The sequence below is a fragment of the Drosophila miranda genome, chromosome 2, assembly GCF_003369915.1.
Source record: "Drosophila miranda strain MSH22 chromosome 2, D.miranda_PacBio2.1, whole genome shotgun sequence".
Lineage (NCBI taxonomy): Eukaryota > Metazoa > Arthropoda > Insecta > Diptera > Drosophilidae > Drosophila > Drosophila miranda.
Genome location: NC_046675.1, coordinates 4,222,323 through 4,240,666, shown reverse-complemented (window position 1 = coordinate 4,240,666; position 18,344 = coordinate 4,222,323). Strand labels below are relative to the sequence as shown.

At 40.9% G+C, this 18,344-nt stretch overlaps 1 protein-coding gene across 2 annotated transcripts in view; it reads left to right on the top strand.

The window, feature by feature from the left end:
- The first annotated feature begins 3,177 nt into the window (after positions 1-3,177).
- Positions 3,178-18,344, top strand: part of LOC108157315 (opioid-binding protein/cell adhesion molecule) — a 136,926-nt gene continuing 121,759 nt past the window's right edge. For both annotated transcript variants that reach the window (XM_017289322.2, XM_017289320.2), the window contains exon 1: positions 3,178-4,073. The gene's annotated coding sequence lies outside the window, so the exon portion shown is untranslated. The remainder of the gene's footprint in view (positions 4,074-18,344) is intronic.

Sequence of the window (18,344 nt, the reverse complement as noted above, 5' to 3'; positions counted from 1 at the left end):
CCCAATTTCTCCTCAAGGTGTGTATTATGGTGAGGTCTGCAAGGACGAGTGAACATTTCAATAAGGCAAGGACAGCCTCAGCACACCCAAGGACCCAACGGAATTTCATTGTTTTCGCATGCAAATTTGCATCTGCAAAGCCGGCGAAAAGTCACAAAACAAAAGCTTAATAGAGAGATCCTTTAAAGAGCCATAACAGCATGTAAATGCCCGTCAACACGCCCCATCGATAGTATTTGTAAAAGAACACTCCTTACTCCTCCTCCTCCGCCACCCTCTTCCTCGTCCCTCCTCCCATAACGATGATGAAAGGCGAAACTGAAAAACAAGAGCATAAAACCTAAATGCAAATATCCAAAGGTTCGCAGCACCAAACAATTTATACACATTGCATATAAAAAAGGCGAATAAAAAGTAGGGAGGAAAATAAAAGAAAACAGGAACAAAGAAAAAAAAAAGAAAAAAATGGACAGGGAAAACAACAAGATTAAAATGAAAACAATCATGACAATCAGAGGACCGCAAATGTCAAATTAAATTATCAATAAATTGCCACCAAGGAGTGGAGCCATGCCGGACACAAAATCGTCGTCCTTGCGCCTGCCACTGGCCACCAGGACAGCACATCCATCCCAGGTCATCCCTATACCACCCCCAAGCATCGATGAGGGGGCGTTTTGTGGCACATAATGAAATCATTTACAAAATGAAAACAGCAGAAGTGGCAGCAGCAGCATCAGCATCAGCCATTGGGAGATGGAAAGCCACAGAGCGAAGACTGTTTAGAATGCTTTAGCCTGCGGGTGGACAGTCCACTTTCTCCCCTGATCCTTGTTCTGTCCATTCCGCCGCTGAAGCGAAAAGCAGAAAACTTTGCACGCCATTGAGTTGACGGGGCTCTCTCCGGCTCTCTGGTCGAAAGGAAAGGCACACTTGCAAATCATAAAACAACAGACGCGAAGAAAATGTTTTTTAAATCTTCATAAATATTCATTATGAGGACTGGCCGAGAGATGGAGCTGACGATGGGGCAGGGCAAATAGTTTGGGGCAGCCTGTAAATGTCCGAGCAGGGCCATTGGCCAGCCAAAAGGAGGAGAAGACAGAGCAGGAGGACACTAAAAAAAAAAAAAAAAAACAGTATTTCAACGAATCAATGGATCATCGAATTATTCATTCGAAATCAAGAAAACATGGTTTTAAATCAAACTACTTATTGAATATTACAAAAAAAAACAGAAATTCGTAGCTTGAAAAATTGCTCTTTTAGTAAATGTTGTCGAAACTAATATTCCAATGAATCATTAAAAAAATAAAACCTTTTTTTTTCGGTGTAGAAGCACCAGGAGAAGCATGGGTCATCATCAGGAACCGGAGCTGGAGTAGGGACCATCAGCAGCGGCATTACCACGAGTAGGGCCCACTCGGCTGGGGCGGTAAGCTTCATTTTGCAGATGGCAGTACATGAAGTTTGTCAGAAAACTGAAGAAAAAAATACAAAAAAAGAAGAAAGAAAACCAAAAAACAAAAACAGAAACAGCAAAAATAACAATAAAGTAGCTTGAGGAGGGAGCATAAGTAAACGGGAAAAAGACTGGCGAAAAAGAAAAACATTTTCAGGGGTACGTATGACGGCCTTGAAGCGTGAAGATGAGCCGCGCTGAGCCAGACGACAACGACAACGACAACGTCAGTTCATGTCCATGGCCGAGTGGTCAATGGAACCGGGAGCAGCCCACGTATTGGGAGCGGTAGCGGGACAAGTGGGAAGGAAAGCAAACAACTATAAATAACAGGACACCAGGAGCACCAAACAGAAAGAGCCGGAGTAGATGGAGTAACAATGGATCCCGCGGAACCACAAAGCTGTCAATTAGCAGATTTCCTTTCTTAATTTAAGGATTTTTTCAAGGGATACACCATACCGAGAGGGTCCCCCTTCCCCCCAGTTTTCACACATGGATGGTCCGAAAGAACAATGGACTGCAATGGTCTGCAGGAGTTGGCAGCGCCTTACATTATTTCGTTGCTTCATATGTCATAAAATCAAGTTACAGAAAGACTTTTTTGAGGTGAAATTATGCACTTTATTTGAAGTCCTTTAAAATTATATACGTATTTGATTCTCCCAGATTCTCAGATATTATTAGATTCGATTATATTTAGGCAAGGCAATATTTAGTGCCTTGTCCTGCATACTACGAGTATCTATTAAAATTATAAAATCAAAGGTTTGCTAGTTTTACCTTGCCGAAAAAATAGAAGAGCAAATTTCCCTACAAACTTATATTGCGCTCTTTTAGGCATGTACAAGCTTTTGCAAGCTTTAAGCTTTGTGTGACATTGAGGGAATTTTGTGGCGCGCTTTCAAACTAACAAAAGGATCAAGATAATACAGATGAAGCGAATTTCCATTTCCAAACTATTTTGCATTGATTAAACCAGAAAATTTTCAATTCAGGCAATTCTAAGTTTATCTTGAGTCTCATTGACTAATTTCCTTTTGCCGAGGGGACATTTTATCTTCGTTTGAAAGTTAAATCCAAAAGAGCCCATCCATGCCGTTATATCTACCATAAGTGATAATAACATAAAGAATTCAAAGATTAATTAAAATTTATTTACCACAAGAAATTTCTAAAAATTTTAACAAATTAACATTATTTCCTCTTAGGAACTAATTAAATTTTGTATGCTTTAGTGCTGGTTTTTATTAAGATAACAGTAATAATAAATTGTAAAAGAGGTCTCTTGTTAACAGACTGTAAGAATCTTTACATATCCCACAGGGATATTTTCACAGGAAAATTCTCTCTTTTTGAAAGGTACATTTTCTCTTTGCGTGGCTTTTCATTTCGTTTTTAGGTTTCCACCAACAAAAAGAGCAGCAACAACAACAGCGAAGACAACAACAACAGCAACAACAGTGGGTGAAGAGGAGGCTGTAATACCAATTACATTGGGCTAGTCGCGTAGGTCCTTCGTGTGCTCAAAGGACTATATCCATTGCTCCCATCAGGGGGTGAGAGTGGGTTGAATGGATGGCGGGTTCGTGTGTGCCCTTCCCGCTTCGTGCTAACTGTTGAATCAACGAGTGGTTGCCGAAGCCCACCCTCGTGTCGTCATTCGTGCAACGCTACCGAGGCAGCCTTCATCATGCAACCTTCAGTCTTCGTCCGAACGCGTAATCTAACGGTTGTTGTGTGTTCTTGCCACATGCCACACTTGCCACACTCTCCAGAGGCCGCCCCGCTTACAAAGTGTTGAATGGAATTTTTGGGAAAAATATACAGATAATAAAATTTGAGTGCATTTTGAGATTAACTCTCCAGCGAGATATATCTCTCCGATAAACTGTAAATTGTTTGTGTTTCGTGGTGTGCGAAAATCGAAGGGATTTACGGATATTTTCCATAAACAAAATCGCGCTTCGTTAATTCTGTTTCTGATTCGATTTTGGGTCTCTCGCGGCGCTCGGGCTCCCGACTCCCGATTCCGGACACCGATTCCATGCCGCTATTATCACCGTCTCCGGGCTCCACTCTCGTACTCTCTCTCTGTGCAAATTGTGCCACATAGAAAATCGTGAAATTGAACACACCGCCGGCCACGCATCTAGCAGCCGCTCCCTCTAGCACCTTCGCCACATTGAAAGCCACAAGACGAAGATTTTTAATTAAATTAAGAGAGTGAAAAATAACAGCAAGCCACAACAGCACCGTTCTGCCAACTCCCGGCTGCTAATGCAAACAATCAGCACAGAAATTAAATATTTAAATATTTGTTTATGCGGAAATTGTGCGGCATTTTAAATTAGGACGCTCGAACGGAACCGCCAGTACCAGTGTGCCAGTTGCCAGTTGCCAGTGTTTCTATCTGTGTGTGCCCCGTGCCACAGTGCCGCAGTGTGAATGTGTATGTGTGTGCGTGTCGCAGCCGGAAAAGCCATAAATAAAGCTAAGCACACATAAACAAATAAAAACACACACACAAGCGCATATACGCATATACGCATCGAGAGTGTTGGGTCAAAGACCGTAGAAACCAAAAACTAGAGGGGGATTATTGTAAGAGGTAAGTCGTGTCACCTGTTGAAAGGGGAGCTCCCTATCAGAAACATCTTATGCACATTCACAAATGAATTATTAGACGAGGAAAATATCCATCGAGTTTATAGAAATACCGAGAAGCGATATGTGGGTAGCCTGTAGGAAATCTATTGCTATTCGTATTATCATGATTTTTATCTTGTTTGGAGCATCTTTTTGAGGCATCTTAAGCTGAAATATATAACATTTGGTCTATCTTTTAGATCGATTTATAGTCGGAACTAACCATTGAAAAATATACAAAATAAGATCTTATAAAACTTGCTAGTTCTATGATACAATTTATATTTGAAAGAAAACAACTTTAAATAATGTTCATAGAAAAATCAAAGTACATGAAAATGATTTATTAAATGTTTCTATTTATTATTTTCTTGGGAAAGTCATGACTTTAATGCATGAAATGATATGAAAATAATATCAAAAGGAAATTAAAGGAAATATAATTTGTATATATGAATATGAGGATGATTTTGCGCTTGTGTGTGTTATATTTTTCGCTTCATATAAAAGGAAATCAGCGCGGTATAGAGCCGTATTCCGCAATTTAATTGCAGTCATTGTATTTTTATTTTGTTGCACGGCATCAAGAGGAGCACTTGCTGCATATTTAATGGCCGGACTGCAATCATTCAGCTGCATAATTAATATAAAATAAAGCCATGCGATTTTCACAATCAAATCACTTCGAATTGCACTTTTTTTTCTCTCTCCCTCATCCTGTCCGTGCTTTATTGTTTGTATTTTTTAGCAATTAATTAAAAATATGTATGAATGATGTGTTTTTCGCACATCACTTGCTTGCCATGTTCTACCATAGGGGATATGGTATCCCCCTTCGATTCCCTTATCCATAAATTGTCAGTCAGTGTAAAATTGAAGTTTATATAGACACAATTATGCGGCAAACACCCTACAGAGAGAGAGAGAGATTGCACATTGCATAAATCCGATATCAAATGAAACACTTGAAAATGTGACAATCCACAGCTCGTTTGCTCGTATAATATGCCATTCCAGATTAACCGATTGATATCTCCATGAATTATGGATGGATGGGAAAAACACACACTTGTTATACACATTTATGTGGTGGAAAATCTATTCTGATTGAATTCGAAATGTTCATTATTTCATTGAAAACAATTTGTTTAAAGCGGATTTCTATCAAAGTTAATTCTTATATATATTCTTATATTAATATTGTTTATTCAACGTTCGGTTAAGATTATGATTGATGACGTTAGCGGCTTAAGCGTATTCTAGATGGGGGCTTATCTTAATATTAATACACTAATGAGTAATGCCACAAGCAATGTTTTAAATTGAACGAATGAAATTTATAGGAGGGAGTGGGAGAGTTTGGAGAGTTTCTTCAAAAAGTACTTTAAGGACGGTTCAAAACGGGCTTAAATGATTTGCTTCCTTTCAGTCCGTTCAAAAGTGATTGGAAACTCGTTCCAAAAGGGTCTTACAAGTGGAATTATATTATTTGTAAATAATTCTACAATGGTTCTTAGGTCCAAATCCTTAAAAATGCATCCAAAAGCCATAAAGTTTAGGCTACATAAAGTTTAGTACTCGCCTAAGAGATGTGAAAGTGTAATCGAAAATGTTTCAAAATATTAATAAGCTCAAGAAATGTGAATCTTAATTTATTAAAAACAAGTAGAAATATGATTTTAAAAGAGTTACCATAAGAAATGTGTTTAAAAACGAACTCAATGATTGAATTCACATCAGAGATGATTAAATAAAGGTTGTGCAGCATCAAAGAAATGGAAATTCAGTTGGAAATTCCCCACAATTTCACGACCAATACAGGATCGGTGACACATTTGCCCGAAATGGTCGCACGCTCATTGAAAATGGGGCTGTAAAAGCAGCCGGAATGTACATGAATCTTATATACGCGATTGCCACGTATGTATCTCTACATTCGCATACAGAGAACTTTTATTTAACGAGAACTTTAATTTCCGCTTAAATACTGCGGCCAGCAGTTGGGGCTTAAAAATGAAAGACATATCAATAAATAAGTATGTCCAGCATGGCCCGTGGGGGCTTGCATCAACACACAGATACGAACGTGTGCACACACCAGCGACCATGCACCATGCACCATGCACCACACGACACACAACCATCCATCCACACCTACAATAAATAAGCCAACGCACATAATGGTTAAATAATTAAAGACGCACGAAAGCCACAGCAATCAGATGTATCAGATGCTATAATAGTTAAAGTCATTTATATTTATTGAGCCTGCATTCGTAGGTGGACAACGCTTAATGGTTGACCAGATCCCCAGCACACACAGCCCGTAGCCTTTGGGGCAATGTGTCCTTTATCCTTTCTTGACCCAACTCCAACCCCAACCACATGCCCCATGCCCAAACCATCCAAAAACACACAATTCAATATATGTAAACGTAATGGTTGGGCAGGCCACTCTATTAACTTTCAATTGCAATTCGAAAATTCCCCTTCCACATCCCCAAAACGCAAATTCTCAAAACGCATTTCTCATGCATCGAAGGGATAGCAGGCGTGGGCATGGGCGTGGGCGTGGGCATGGGCGTGTCCCGTTGTGGTAATTGTTTTAAAGCATTCATACATAAATTTGGCTAATTAAACATGACCACATACGCGCACATACCCCATCCCGGAATCGTAATACATAAATATTCCATAATAATGGTATAATGTAAATAGTAGTTCTCGTAGAAACAGACCCACTAACAAGCCACACAAAACACACACAGCCAGAGCCAGAGAGCCAGGGCCAGGACGATGTCCAGAGCCCAATTGTGCCCACACATATGTGTTTGCCTATTGGCATCGATAGAACAGAACAGAACGAGTAATAACAGCCCAAAACATAATTCATAATAACAATAAAATGAGAGAGTCTGGACCGTGGAGCTATGGAGCCAACTGCAGTTGGCTTTAATTCAATTTTCTGTGCATCGATCCTGCCATCCTATTACGTACAATTTCTGGTCGTGATTCGATTGTAGCTTCTACCGACTGCTCAGGCAATTGATAAATGACAAATATAACAGGGCCCTCCACTTGGATTACTTAATTCGTCGCTATCCATGAAATCCATAATTAATCAGCATGTACATTTAATTACAGTCTTCATTTGTACAGAGATTAATGGAGATGCTCACCTTGGGACTGGCCTCTGAAATGTCAATTACTTTGGCATATGTACATTTAGTGAAACTTCGGTGGGGATTACAATAAAATGTTTTATTAAGAAAAAAGTTGTATATAAAATTTATTCAGGCTTAATGCTTTACTCGAGAGAAATTGGATAATAATTATAATACATAATCTCGAAAGAATAAATCCATCCTGCGGAATGAAGGAGACATTCCACTGTACCACCTCAAATATTACAGAAAAATCTTCCTTTGATACAAATTGAATGAAGGCGAACACAAAAGACACAGAAATTTCATTCACATATTGTAACTGTCATCCATATCTCAATTATTTCCGGAACGACTGCTTTATCATCTAGAAATTACCCAGAAAACTGTTGACATTTCTGTTATCTTCTATTATCTTTGCATTTCCCCAAATGGTTGCTCTGGGCAAAATATTCCCTTCCACAAATATCATACAGATGTTCATTTACAACTGCTCCAGCATATTTTTCTTTGATATACTCTTTCATTTTGCAAGGTCTTGCCATCCTTCAGACGATACTCCTTCTGTTGACCTTACCCATTTTCACAGTTCGTTTTCCTTTCCAACAATCACACGCCATCCATGGTTCATAGTTTTCTCCCATTGTGTTTCCTCAATTTTCTCCCCTGTTCCACATTTTCAACTATTGACTAATTAAAAAAAAAAACGAAATCAGCAGCAGCAGCAGTAGGAGGAGGAGGAGCAGAATGGAATCTAGATGGCATAATAAGCAACTGCTTCTGTTTTCTGTTTCAATTTCTCGTACTGTTGCTTTTCCAGAAGTAAAGAAAATTCCTTGCCAAATGGAAAAAGCAAAACAAACCCAGGGAATGTCCGCAGCGCGTTGTATACGTGTTATATACAGAGAGAGAGGAGAGCCCTAGTAGATTTTCTCGTATTTTTCCAAATGACCCAATAAATTTGAGCTCATTATGACGCCGAACCACGCTCTTCGCGCTCCTCCTTTGTTTGTGGCCAGCAGAAATACCAAAAAATAAATAAAAAAGAAAGAATGAACAGAATTGGTAGAAGAACCAAGTAAGTAAAATAAATGTGGCAGCAATCGTAGGGCGAGAGTGAAAATAAAAATGAGCCACAAACAGGCAGGCAGGCACAACGGGGCCGGTGGCACGATGGCACGGTGGCATGGAAGGTAATTGCTATAAGCAGGGCCACAGTCCGAGGGCATTCAGAGTTTCCCGGCGCATAATGAGCGTGAAAATAGTGAAAATATGAAAACGTCTTCGGAATCTTCAGTGGGTCCGAACAATATTTGATTTCCTAATGGCTAATTCCGCTGGCAGTGCACAAAATTATGCCATGCTAGCTTGTTTTATGCTCACGAATAGTGGTCATCATTGGGAAGTGGGTAAGGGAACAGGACTGGTCTTCGAAAGCATACCAAAGACTAAATAGGAAAATGATTTCCTATGATGATATTTTGAGCTTACATTTGGAACTCCTAAGAACAAATGCCAAAAGAGCTCCATTATAAGCGAATTAAAAGAAGAGACACACATTGAGTTTTTAAATGGAACCTTCCATCTGTTTTATTAATTCAGAATAAATAAATTAACCATTACATTGGAGGGATTGCAAAATTAAAAGTAGGTTCTCGACTTCTTAGATCATGAGGGATTTTCTTAGTATTCAAGTGAGATGTTGCAGATTCCAAAAATCACCTTCTGCCTTGCATTGAACTGTAGCTCAGGAATGCTGGCCATCATCTATCGGAATCTAATGCCGCTTCATTGCACATTGTACGAGTACGAGTACGACTACGGGTAGGAGTATCTCTGCTGCTCGAGCTTCAAATTATGCTGCAATTTGGGTTAGCCAGCCTGCGTCTGACCGAAATCCATGCTTAGGCGCTTTATTACGGCTAATTAGGAGGCTTCTGGAGTGGGAGAGAGAGTGGGAGCCAGAGCTGGCATTTCATTCCCGGATAGCTAATGCCGTAGCCACACACACGGACGGACACGACACTGACACACTCGCTGGCACAATTTTAGGCCCACATGCGTCGTCTGTTTAGTCATTCGAGTGTGCACATTTGAATAATTAATTTGTGCAGTGGTAATTTACACGTTGGTCGACTGGCTTTTTGGTTGGCATTCGGTCCTGTGGCCTGGCAATGGCAACTGGCTCCTGGCTCCTGGGGCCCCGTCGCTGCATGTTATTTGATTATTTTCCTATGCCTATAGCTGCAATTGCATCTGGATGCGGCGTAGGGCAGGGAAAGGCAGCGCAGTGCAGGGCAGGGCAGAAGGTACGGTGTGTGGTTTTCGTATGTCATGGCATATTTATGACATTGGTAATTAAATTTAATTGTTGCACTTCTCTCTCTCTCTCTGGCCATGCCCACGGGCCAACCATCTACCCATTAAACCATCCTACTATTTAACCATATTCCACCACCACCGCTTTACATTTCGTTGCGGTCATGGGGCCATAACTTAACCCACTAACGCCCGCAGTACACGCATTATAGTGTTGGTTATCCTTGGATTGGTATATATTTTATTTTTATTTTTTAGCTTTTTACGCTAGGTACAAAGGGGTGTACTGTTTTGAAGTAGATGTTTGTTACAAGCAGAGGGAATCGATTTCTGGGGGAATCGATTTCTGGTAATAGAAAGAGAAACAAATGATCCGCTTAAGACTCAGAAACGAAGTTTTTAGAATAAGTTAGAAGAAAAAGGAAAGATTTTCCACTCCAATCACTATCATATATTTTTTCTTATTTAGTTCTCAGAGAAATTGTATTCAAAATAATCAATAATCTAATAGGGTATCTTGTAGTCGTTCTGCGCTATTTTTCTAATTTTACCTGTTAATTTTTGTTTAGCTTTTTAGCTGGCCTTCGGCCCCTGTCAACGGCCATTGGCTTTTATTTGAGGCATTTGTTTTGTTCGCAGTTTTTATTGTGGCCCTTTGTCCATTACCGGGCCGACGTTTGCGTGCTGCTTCTGATATGATAAGCTCAGTGGGGGAGGTACCTTCCAAACCCATGCTCAAGCCCTCTCCCTCTTGGCCAGCTGTCGGCTTAATTGCAATGCTAAACGCTAAATCATAGCCTCACGTGCACCACGTAATTAGCTTAAATTGTAAGCTGTTGTTATAGCACTGACCAGGAGTGTACGAGGACTCATTAGCCATAGTATAGAGAGCGAGAGAGAGAGAGAGAGAGAGAGATAGAGTTGGTCCTGCAACAGCCACACAAATAGGTTCCCTCTGACCCCTCACGTGTTGATTAGTTCAAAAATAATAAATTGCATAAATTGCACTCTTTTGTGAATGTCCTCTGAAATAGGATTCCATTTTCAAATTAAAAATATATTAATTAAACATTAGACAGCATGAAACATGCATTCTACAAAATGTTGTTTATGGAAAATGCATCAAATGCTCCACTTCACACATATTTCAGAGCTGAAGCATTCGAGGTGACATTTGTGGCTGGAATTTATTTACAGAATCCTTGATGGGTCTTGGCACGTAGTGATGTGGGGGGAATCTGTCCATCAGTATTGCAGATACTCGTATCATTTGAAAGGATGACAGTCTGAATGGCTATTAAAAATGTCTGTGGAAGAGTCACTACACATAAATATGTAGATGGGAATCGATTGGAGTTGAGAATTCTAGTTTGAAATCAAAACAAGGCAAAATAATTTATTTTTGGTAAATGAAAAGAACCCATGCTTCATCTAGTGGGGTTTGAAGTAATTTCATTTGAGTATTTCGTTATGTAGAGTCTAATGAAATCGCCAACAGAATTGTTCAAGCATTTACTGAGTTCTAACGAACTAAAAGGTTCTCTAAAAATAGACTCTTCTGATTTGATTTTTTAGCTGCAAATAACATTACCTTCAATATTTATTCAAAATTTCTTTGATTTTGTGGTTTGTACATATTTTCAGACTCTAATAAAATAAACTAACAGAATTCTTTTTGGTTGTTTTAGGGGAATTGATTTTGTGTCTAAAAGCTGAATTGTTTGAAATAATCTTTCGGAGCTAACTTCGATACTCATCGGCTGGTAAATTGCTTTTGTTCTTAAGACTGTTATAAAATTAGAAAATGAAATTATTGAACCATTCTCGATAGTCTATGAAAACAATAGTTCTTCATTAAAATATTTTTTTCAAATTTCATTTGATTTCAGCTTTAAAGGTGGGATGGATTAGGATACTCATGTACTAGGTGTCTAGGAAAATATTATTCCTGCTATAAAGAGATTTATAAAATCAACAGTGAAAATTATTGAAGCATTTTCTGATAGTAAAACTACTATAACTAGTTGTTTTTCCCCCAATTTCGTAACGATTTTATTCTCCCAGCAAAAAAAATTAATTCAAATGTAATTTATTACCGTGCAATGAAGCTGCAGTCTGCCGTAGGCTTTTCCCCAGAAATATTTACTGCATTATTCGAATATAATTAACATTTACAATCCGCTCACCTGTTGGGGACAATAAACCATATCCCTGCCTCCGTCTGCCATGCCATTTGTGTGGCATTTCCTAATTGTCTCAGACACAAGCCAAAAACAAACAAAACAAACGAATAGTTCTGATTAAGTTCGATTTAATTATGCAAACAAATACCATATCTAATGGAGTGTGCTATGTACATACATATATATCCCGAAAGCAGGCCCGAAGGATTCAGTTTGTTGTTCATTTCAAAGTCAGGAAAAAAAACTCTGAAAAGGAATACAAATAAAAACGACAACACTTTTCATATCTCTCTTTTTTTGTTTTGGTTGTCGGTTGACTTTATTTTTGGTTAGGGGTATTCGCCCGCAGGAGCCAAAATAATTAAATACAAAAAAAATACAAGAAAAGCGGTGGGGGAAGGGAAAACACAAGACAGAAACAGTCAACAGTCGAAGCGATTGAGCGGTGACGGTGGGGGTGGGGCTTCGGGGACAACAAGTGAAATGGAAAGTGAGGAAATGCCCGCCAGCAGTTTTTGACAGTATCCTTGACTTTTGTTGGCGTTTTTAAGACCCTTACACCCCCCATGGAAACCCTAAAGGCCCAACCACCCATCGATGGTAATGAAAAACGCGCCCTTTGTGGGCTCCCTTAATGGGCGCGGGCGTTTTGCCAGAAATGCTTGTCGTGCCCCAGTTTGTCGCTCCTTCTTCTACTGCTGATGTTGCTTTTGCTTTTGCTGTTGCTGTTTGCCGTTGCTCTTGTTGTTGCCACATACCTTGTTGTGCCTTTTATTTTGCGCCTGGCGCCGGACAAAAACTTTTTGAGTAAATGTCTTTGTCAGCAGGTGTAGCAGGCGGCTGGTTTTTCCCTTTCTCTTTCTTTTGCTTTCCTGCCCTTTGGGCCGTGTCCTTGCTGCCGCATGCCGCATGCCGCATGCTGCCTGCTCCTTGCAGTTTCATTACCCCAAAACAAGAGATTTTTGTTTAAACTTGTTTCAGGTACGAAGGAAAAAACGGAGCAGTAGGAGTAGGGGTAGCACCTACCAACAAGAGCAACAAAAAACGGAAAAATAATACTTTGCATCATTTATGCGGTCTTTTGGCGTTTGTGTTTGCATACCCTTGAAGAGGGTGCTACGATTTTGATCAGATAGTTGAAAAGGCTAAGAACGAAGCCTTTTCTGACATGTAAAATATTATGTACATATTCTTATGCAGCATTGGCATATGGTAATCGGTAAGGGTAAGATTTTTTTACCACTCGTATATCATATATTCGTAGATGTCATGGGAATAATAGAGCAAAAAATAGTTTCTTGTAACAAACATTTATTAAGTTCTAATACAAATTAAGCTTAATCATGTTCAGATTTTAGTTTAGCGAGCTCTGGAAACATAAGATCATAATAAAATAAATATTTCTTATAGTTGTCTTGAGAAAAATTAAAAAAAAAACCATTTGTGGGAAAAACAAGATAAGTAATCCAATTAGATGTTTATTGTGATCTTTTTACTTTTCATAGATGTATGTATGTACCTCCCATTTGAGCATTCGATCAGGAAAGGGTATCCCAACATTCGTTATCTTTTCTCGTTTGGAGCTTTTGTTTGCACAAAAGTGGCTCTGGCCCTTTTGGCTGGCGGGCGACCTGTTAAATGTGTTTATTCGAAACACTTGAATTATTTAGACACGTTTGACTGGCATTGACTTTGATTAGGCCATACATATTCCATGCATTCATAAAACCTGCTGCTTAGACAGATTTTAGACAGCGTTTTATGGGGGATACACACAGAGTATGCCACCAGAGTCAGCATTAAATTTAGCACACAATTACCAGGTTCGCAGATAAGTCGATAAGCTGCTGACGGAATGGCATCGAAATCCAAGGCGAAGGCGGGGCGGAATGAAGCTCATTAAAATGCAACGAAATGTCACCTATCTGAAATTGAAGTACAATCTTAACGCAGCCAAACAGCCAATTATAGTAGCATGGAATATGGCGTAAATTTCAGGATAAACATCCTGCAGGAGAGGCGCCCACAAAGGGGCGAAGGTAGACCAAGAATCTGCTAAATTAGAGTGCAAGCTTGTTAACGACAAAGGATGTCTCATACAAAGAAATAAGTACGAGTATATGTATGTACGTTTCCATTGGGTCATTGGAGGTCACTGCCTCCTCCTTAGACGTTTGCATAATATGAGAAAGATTTCATTCTTCTATTTGGATTTTTTTTTTTGGTTAGTAAAGTCATATTAAATGGGAAAGGACCAGTGCCGCAGAAGGGGAGGCTGATTCTCGTTCTCCGGCTTCATCTTCTCTCTCTCTGGTTAACTGCGAAACATAAGCCCTGGCCCATAGAAGGCGATAAAAATGGCTTGGCTATTGTGTATTGCCAGAGCTGCCGCTTTCTGCACCATATTGCCAAGTGTGCCGTGGCCATTGCCGTTCCTGTTCCCTCCATTCCGTGCCTTTCATTCGGTCCCTGTGCCATTGTCTGGGCCGGGCCGGGCCGGGCCGGGCCCGTGCGTAAAGTGAACAAAAATTGTGGGAAAATTACATTTCAAGTAGATGGAGAGGCATTCACAGCCATAGAGCAAGAGCCATAGAGGGGGGATGGAGAGAGAGTCCAGAAATCCCGACTTAGCCTATTAGCATTCATATTAAAACGAAAGTGGAGCCATATTGCGTATACGCAGCCATGTACCATCTTACCATATACAGAATGTGCGTAATTCCATGGCTCCATCTGTGTGTGCGGGTGTGTGTACGCGCAAAGACGCCTACAATCTGTTATTCCGGGTGTTGTTGATTTTTTTTGTGTTGTGGGGGGAAGGCAGCACTTGGGCAGATTTAAGGATTAACGTCAGCTCATCTTCCGCAGGACCCTGGCCATCAGAATACTTTGTGATGTGCGCCTTTGCATCTTTTCGAGCCAGGAAGCGGGCAGGACAGTTAATTCCTTTTTGAGTAATACGCATTTCTTCCTCTGAAGAGCCAACCCAAAATTGCATTTCCTTGGGTGGCCCAAATTTTATGGCGAGGCAATCTCTAATCCCAGGAACGTTTTAGTGGGTTTTTTGACTTTGGGATAACCGCCAAGGAGAACTATTCTTTTGTTCACTAATCCGTACAGAATACAGTGGAATTTTAGAAAGGTTCAAAGTATTCAAACAGGAAAAACATGATGTTTTTTTCAGCCTCTGCCATGAAAGTGGGAGATTGAATAATTGAATAGAGAATTCTCCTTGGGAGAAGGACCTTTAACCAGGAGCAAACTATCGCAATCAACCCGCACTTAGCTGCATCCTGAAAATGTTGCTCGAAAGGAGGCCTAAGCCAGGTGTAGATTGGCCCAAATCAATGGGACAAAGTCGCGCGCTATTAGCTGGGACAACAACCACTTGGCCTGGCGGTTGACTAGGTTTTTGTTTGCGTGTTTTGCTTAGGTGTTGCCGCTTATGTGGCTTTACCTCGGGCACTTAAGGGCCCTCTGGATGTGAGCGAGAGCGAAGAGTGGAGTGGACCGAGCATATGGTTACACAAGGATACAAAGTGGTCAGCGGACCCATTACATCGTCAAAAGTGCTTATCTACACAGTTGTTCAGTTGTTGCCTCCGTCGTCTCCGTGTTGTCCGCCATTGTGGATTGTGGTGGGTGTTGCTTTGGGGTGTCCGCAGCTAAATAATGCGCTTAATAGCGCTTGCCCACCTCCAAAGCACAAACAGCGAGTCAGAGAGAGAGAGAGAGAGAGGCAGAGCCAGACACGGACATCACGCTCGGCGTTTTTGCCATCTGAATGTGTCAGTGTGTTTCTATCTGTGCCATGCTTTTGTCTTTATGCCATTAGGCAGGCAAACACTACCCTCGCACACCCACAAGGTTCAACCCACATGCAGGAGGCCAGGAGTCACGTTTGTAGCCCGGACACATAGGGCCTTTGTTGCCAGGTCGATTAGCATATCAATATGCAGCACACCCATTCTCCCTGCTCCATGCTCCAAGCTCCAAGCTTCAGCATCAGCTACAGCTACAGCTATAGGTCTCTGGATCTCTGGTTCTATTCAGAGCACCACGCACAAGTGACACATCGTTATGCGGCCTGATAAACATGGGTACACCCTCACCCTCACCCCCCCATACACATTGCGCATACGCCACGTTGTCAACGTCAAGTGCTTGAGAGTGCGACAAGAAACTTAATGAAATGAACGAATTGAATAGTTGAGGGCCTCTCTCTATCTTCCTCTCTGGCTGCTTCTGCTGCTGCTCGATATTGAGTTTTATTTTATTATATTTCCCTCAGCTATCAGCTCCTTGTGGCCTCATCCTTTCCAATGGATTGCCATTGTGTGCGGAGGCAACACATGCCGCCATTTCGCAGCATAATATCAAATTACAATGACTACCCATGTGGATCTCTGCCAGAGTATGGGTTAGCAGTCCCGTCCTCCCTCCCGCATTTATTGCTTGGCACACACCTTTTCTATCCATGCACCACACCATGCAGGAAGGTGGTATTCCTTTCCACTACCATCCTCCCGGTTCCCCTGGGCTGTATATGTTTGTAAACTACTTAATGGTGTGTAAATTTGCCGACGCGCTTCGACGCTGTTCGGTTTCAATTTTGCGGCTGAGAAAAATTAATTTTGTTGCTTTCTTTCCCACTCTCGCTCTCTCTCACTCTGGCTCTTCCTTCCTGTCTTTGTTTGGCAATTTTCCATGTGCCAACTGCGTATGCGTAATGGATTTCTGCAATTAAACTCCAAAACAAGAAGAAAATGTTACTCTTAGGACCGAAGATTGAGATACTCTAAGATAAATATCTCTATAAATATGATCGAATCTTAAACCAATTTACATGGGAGCGACTTTAAGAAGAATAATATACTCGCATGTATGTGTATACCTCCTTCTCTAAGTTGGAAAATTCTTGTCGAAATTAGAGAGCCATCTGTCAGTTCGTAACACAGACATTTTCTAAACCAAAATACTGCCAAAACAGTCGAACAAACAATCTGAAAGATGGACAATAAGTCAGTAAGTCAGTCAGTCAGTTAGTCAGTTAGTCATTCATTCAGTCCGTCAATACCCAACCTCTAGGAGGAAACTGCAATCCTGAAGTGTACTCCTGCCTAGCAATCCCATGAATTATTTGGGCCACTCGAAAGCCTCCCTACTCTGAGGCTTTTCTTTGGGAAATTCAATTTTACCATGACAGAAATTACATGTTATCCGAGTTGACTCTACTCGTACTACTCGAAGGGAACTCCAATCTGCTCGAACAGACAATACCAGAGCCAAAAGCAGATTGTGCCTTCTCTAGCCGAAAAAAAAACGGTTTACGTACCAAATAAATTTGCCATTAGATGGGGTGCAGGGAGGGGGCACAAAATTTACACGATTTCCAGCCAGGCCAGAGCACATAAACAATGCAGCTGCAAGTCGACCTGAAGAGAGAGTGACACACACAAGACCGAGCGTCTTGCAACAGCACCAACAACGACTGCTGCCGCCATGCAACAACGGTGTTGGTGTCGATAACGCCTGGCGTGAATTTACGATGAGCATACATTGAAATTGTCACTTGGAATGGAAGAAATGGTGCAGGAACAAACCTGAAATGCAGTAGAAAACATCCACCTGTGTGGAGTACAGTGAACTTTCTGTGGTCTTCACCACAAATGGCTTTCCAGGGATCACAAAAGGAGTCCTAGAATATCTATTTAGCCTGTAGCCAGATTTGCGATAAACATGCTTTGAAATTGACTCTTGGAAAGAAAGAATGGGAGATGAAAATGTATGGGGATGAAATGTACAATTTACCAGAGTCCTGGAACAGCTTTAAAAGCCTGTCCTCACTGTGAGACGAATACAATGAACATTTAGCTATCCCTTACGTCCCATGTAAATGATTCCTTAAACGGTCCAGCCTGAGTGAAAAGAAGGCTAGAGCTAATAGAAACTCATTCCAAGGATCCCATTTCTCCTCAGGCCAGACCCCACTGTGGCGGCTGTGCGAAAATTGAATTGGTTGCCCTGCTACCGTGTATTGGCTATAAATTATCACTTGCAGCCTGACAGGGAACCAAATATAGGACCTGCAATGCAGCCAGGACAACGCTACGTATACGCAATATACGAGTACGTACAAAATAAATACAAATCAAATTGGTAGCAAAAGCTTTTTCCATTTTAAATGTACATAAAAAATATATCGAAATATAAGCTTCAAGTGTGTGTGTGTGTGTGTGGGTGCGTGGGTGAGTCCAGGAGCCACTGCAGAGGATCGTTTATAATCGGGAAAAACCAGCAAATTTCATATTGCCTCAATGGCCACAGAACCTTCTTTGTCTCCGTGTGTGTCTCTGACTCCAGCCTTTGTGGCCTGCGTGTGTGCAAAAATCTTTGAACTATGAAAAATTGATATTAGCTAAAAATACTTTCAGTCCTTGTGGCTGCATAGCCATGTCCATGTCCATGCCCTTACACACACACAGCCCTTTTGTGTCCTCAGTCCTTAGGACACTGGTTGTTGTGGTTGTTGCTCCGGCCACTCCACAGCCACATCCTCATCCACAT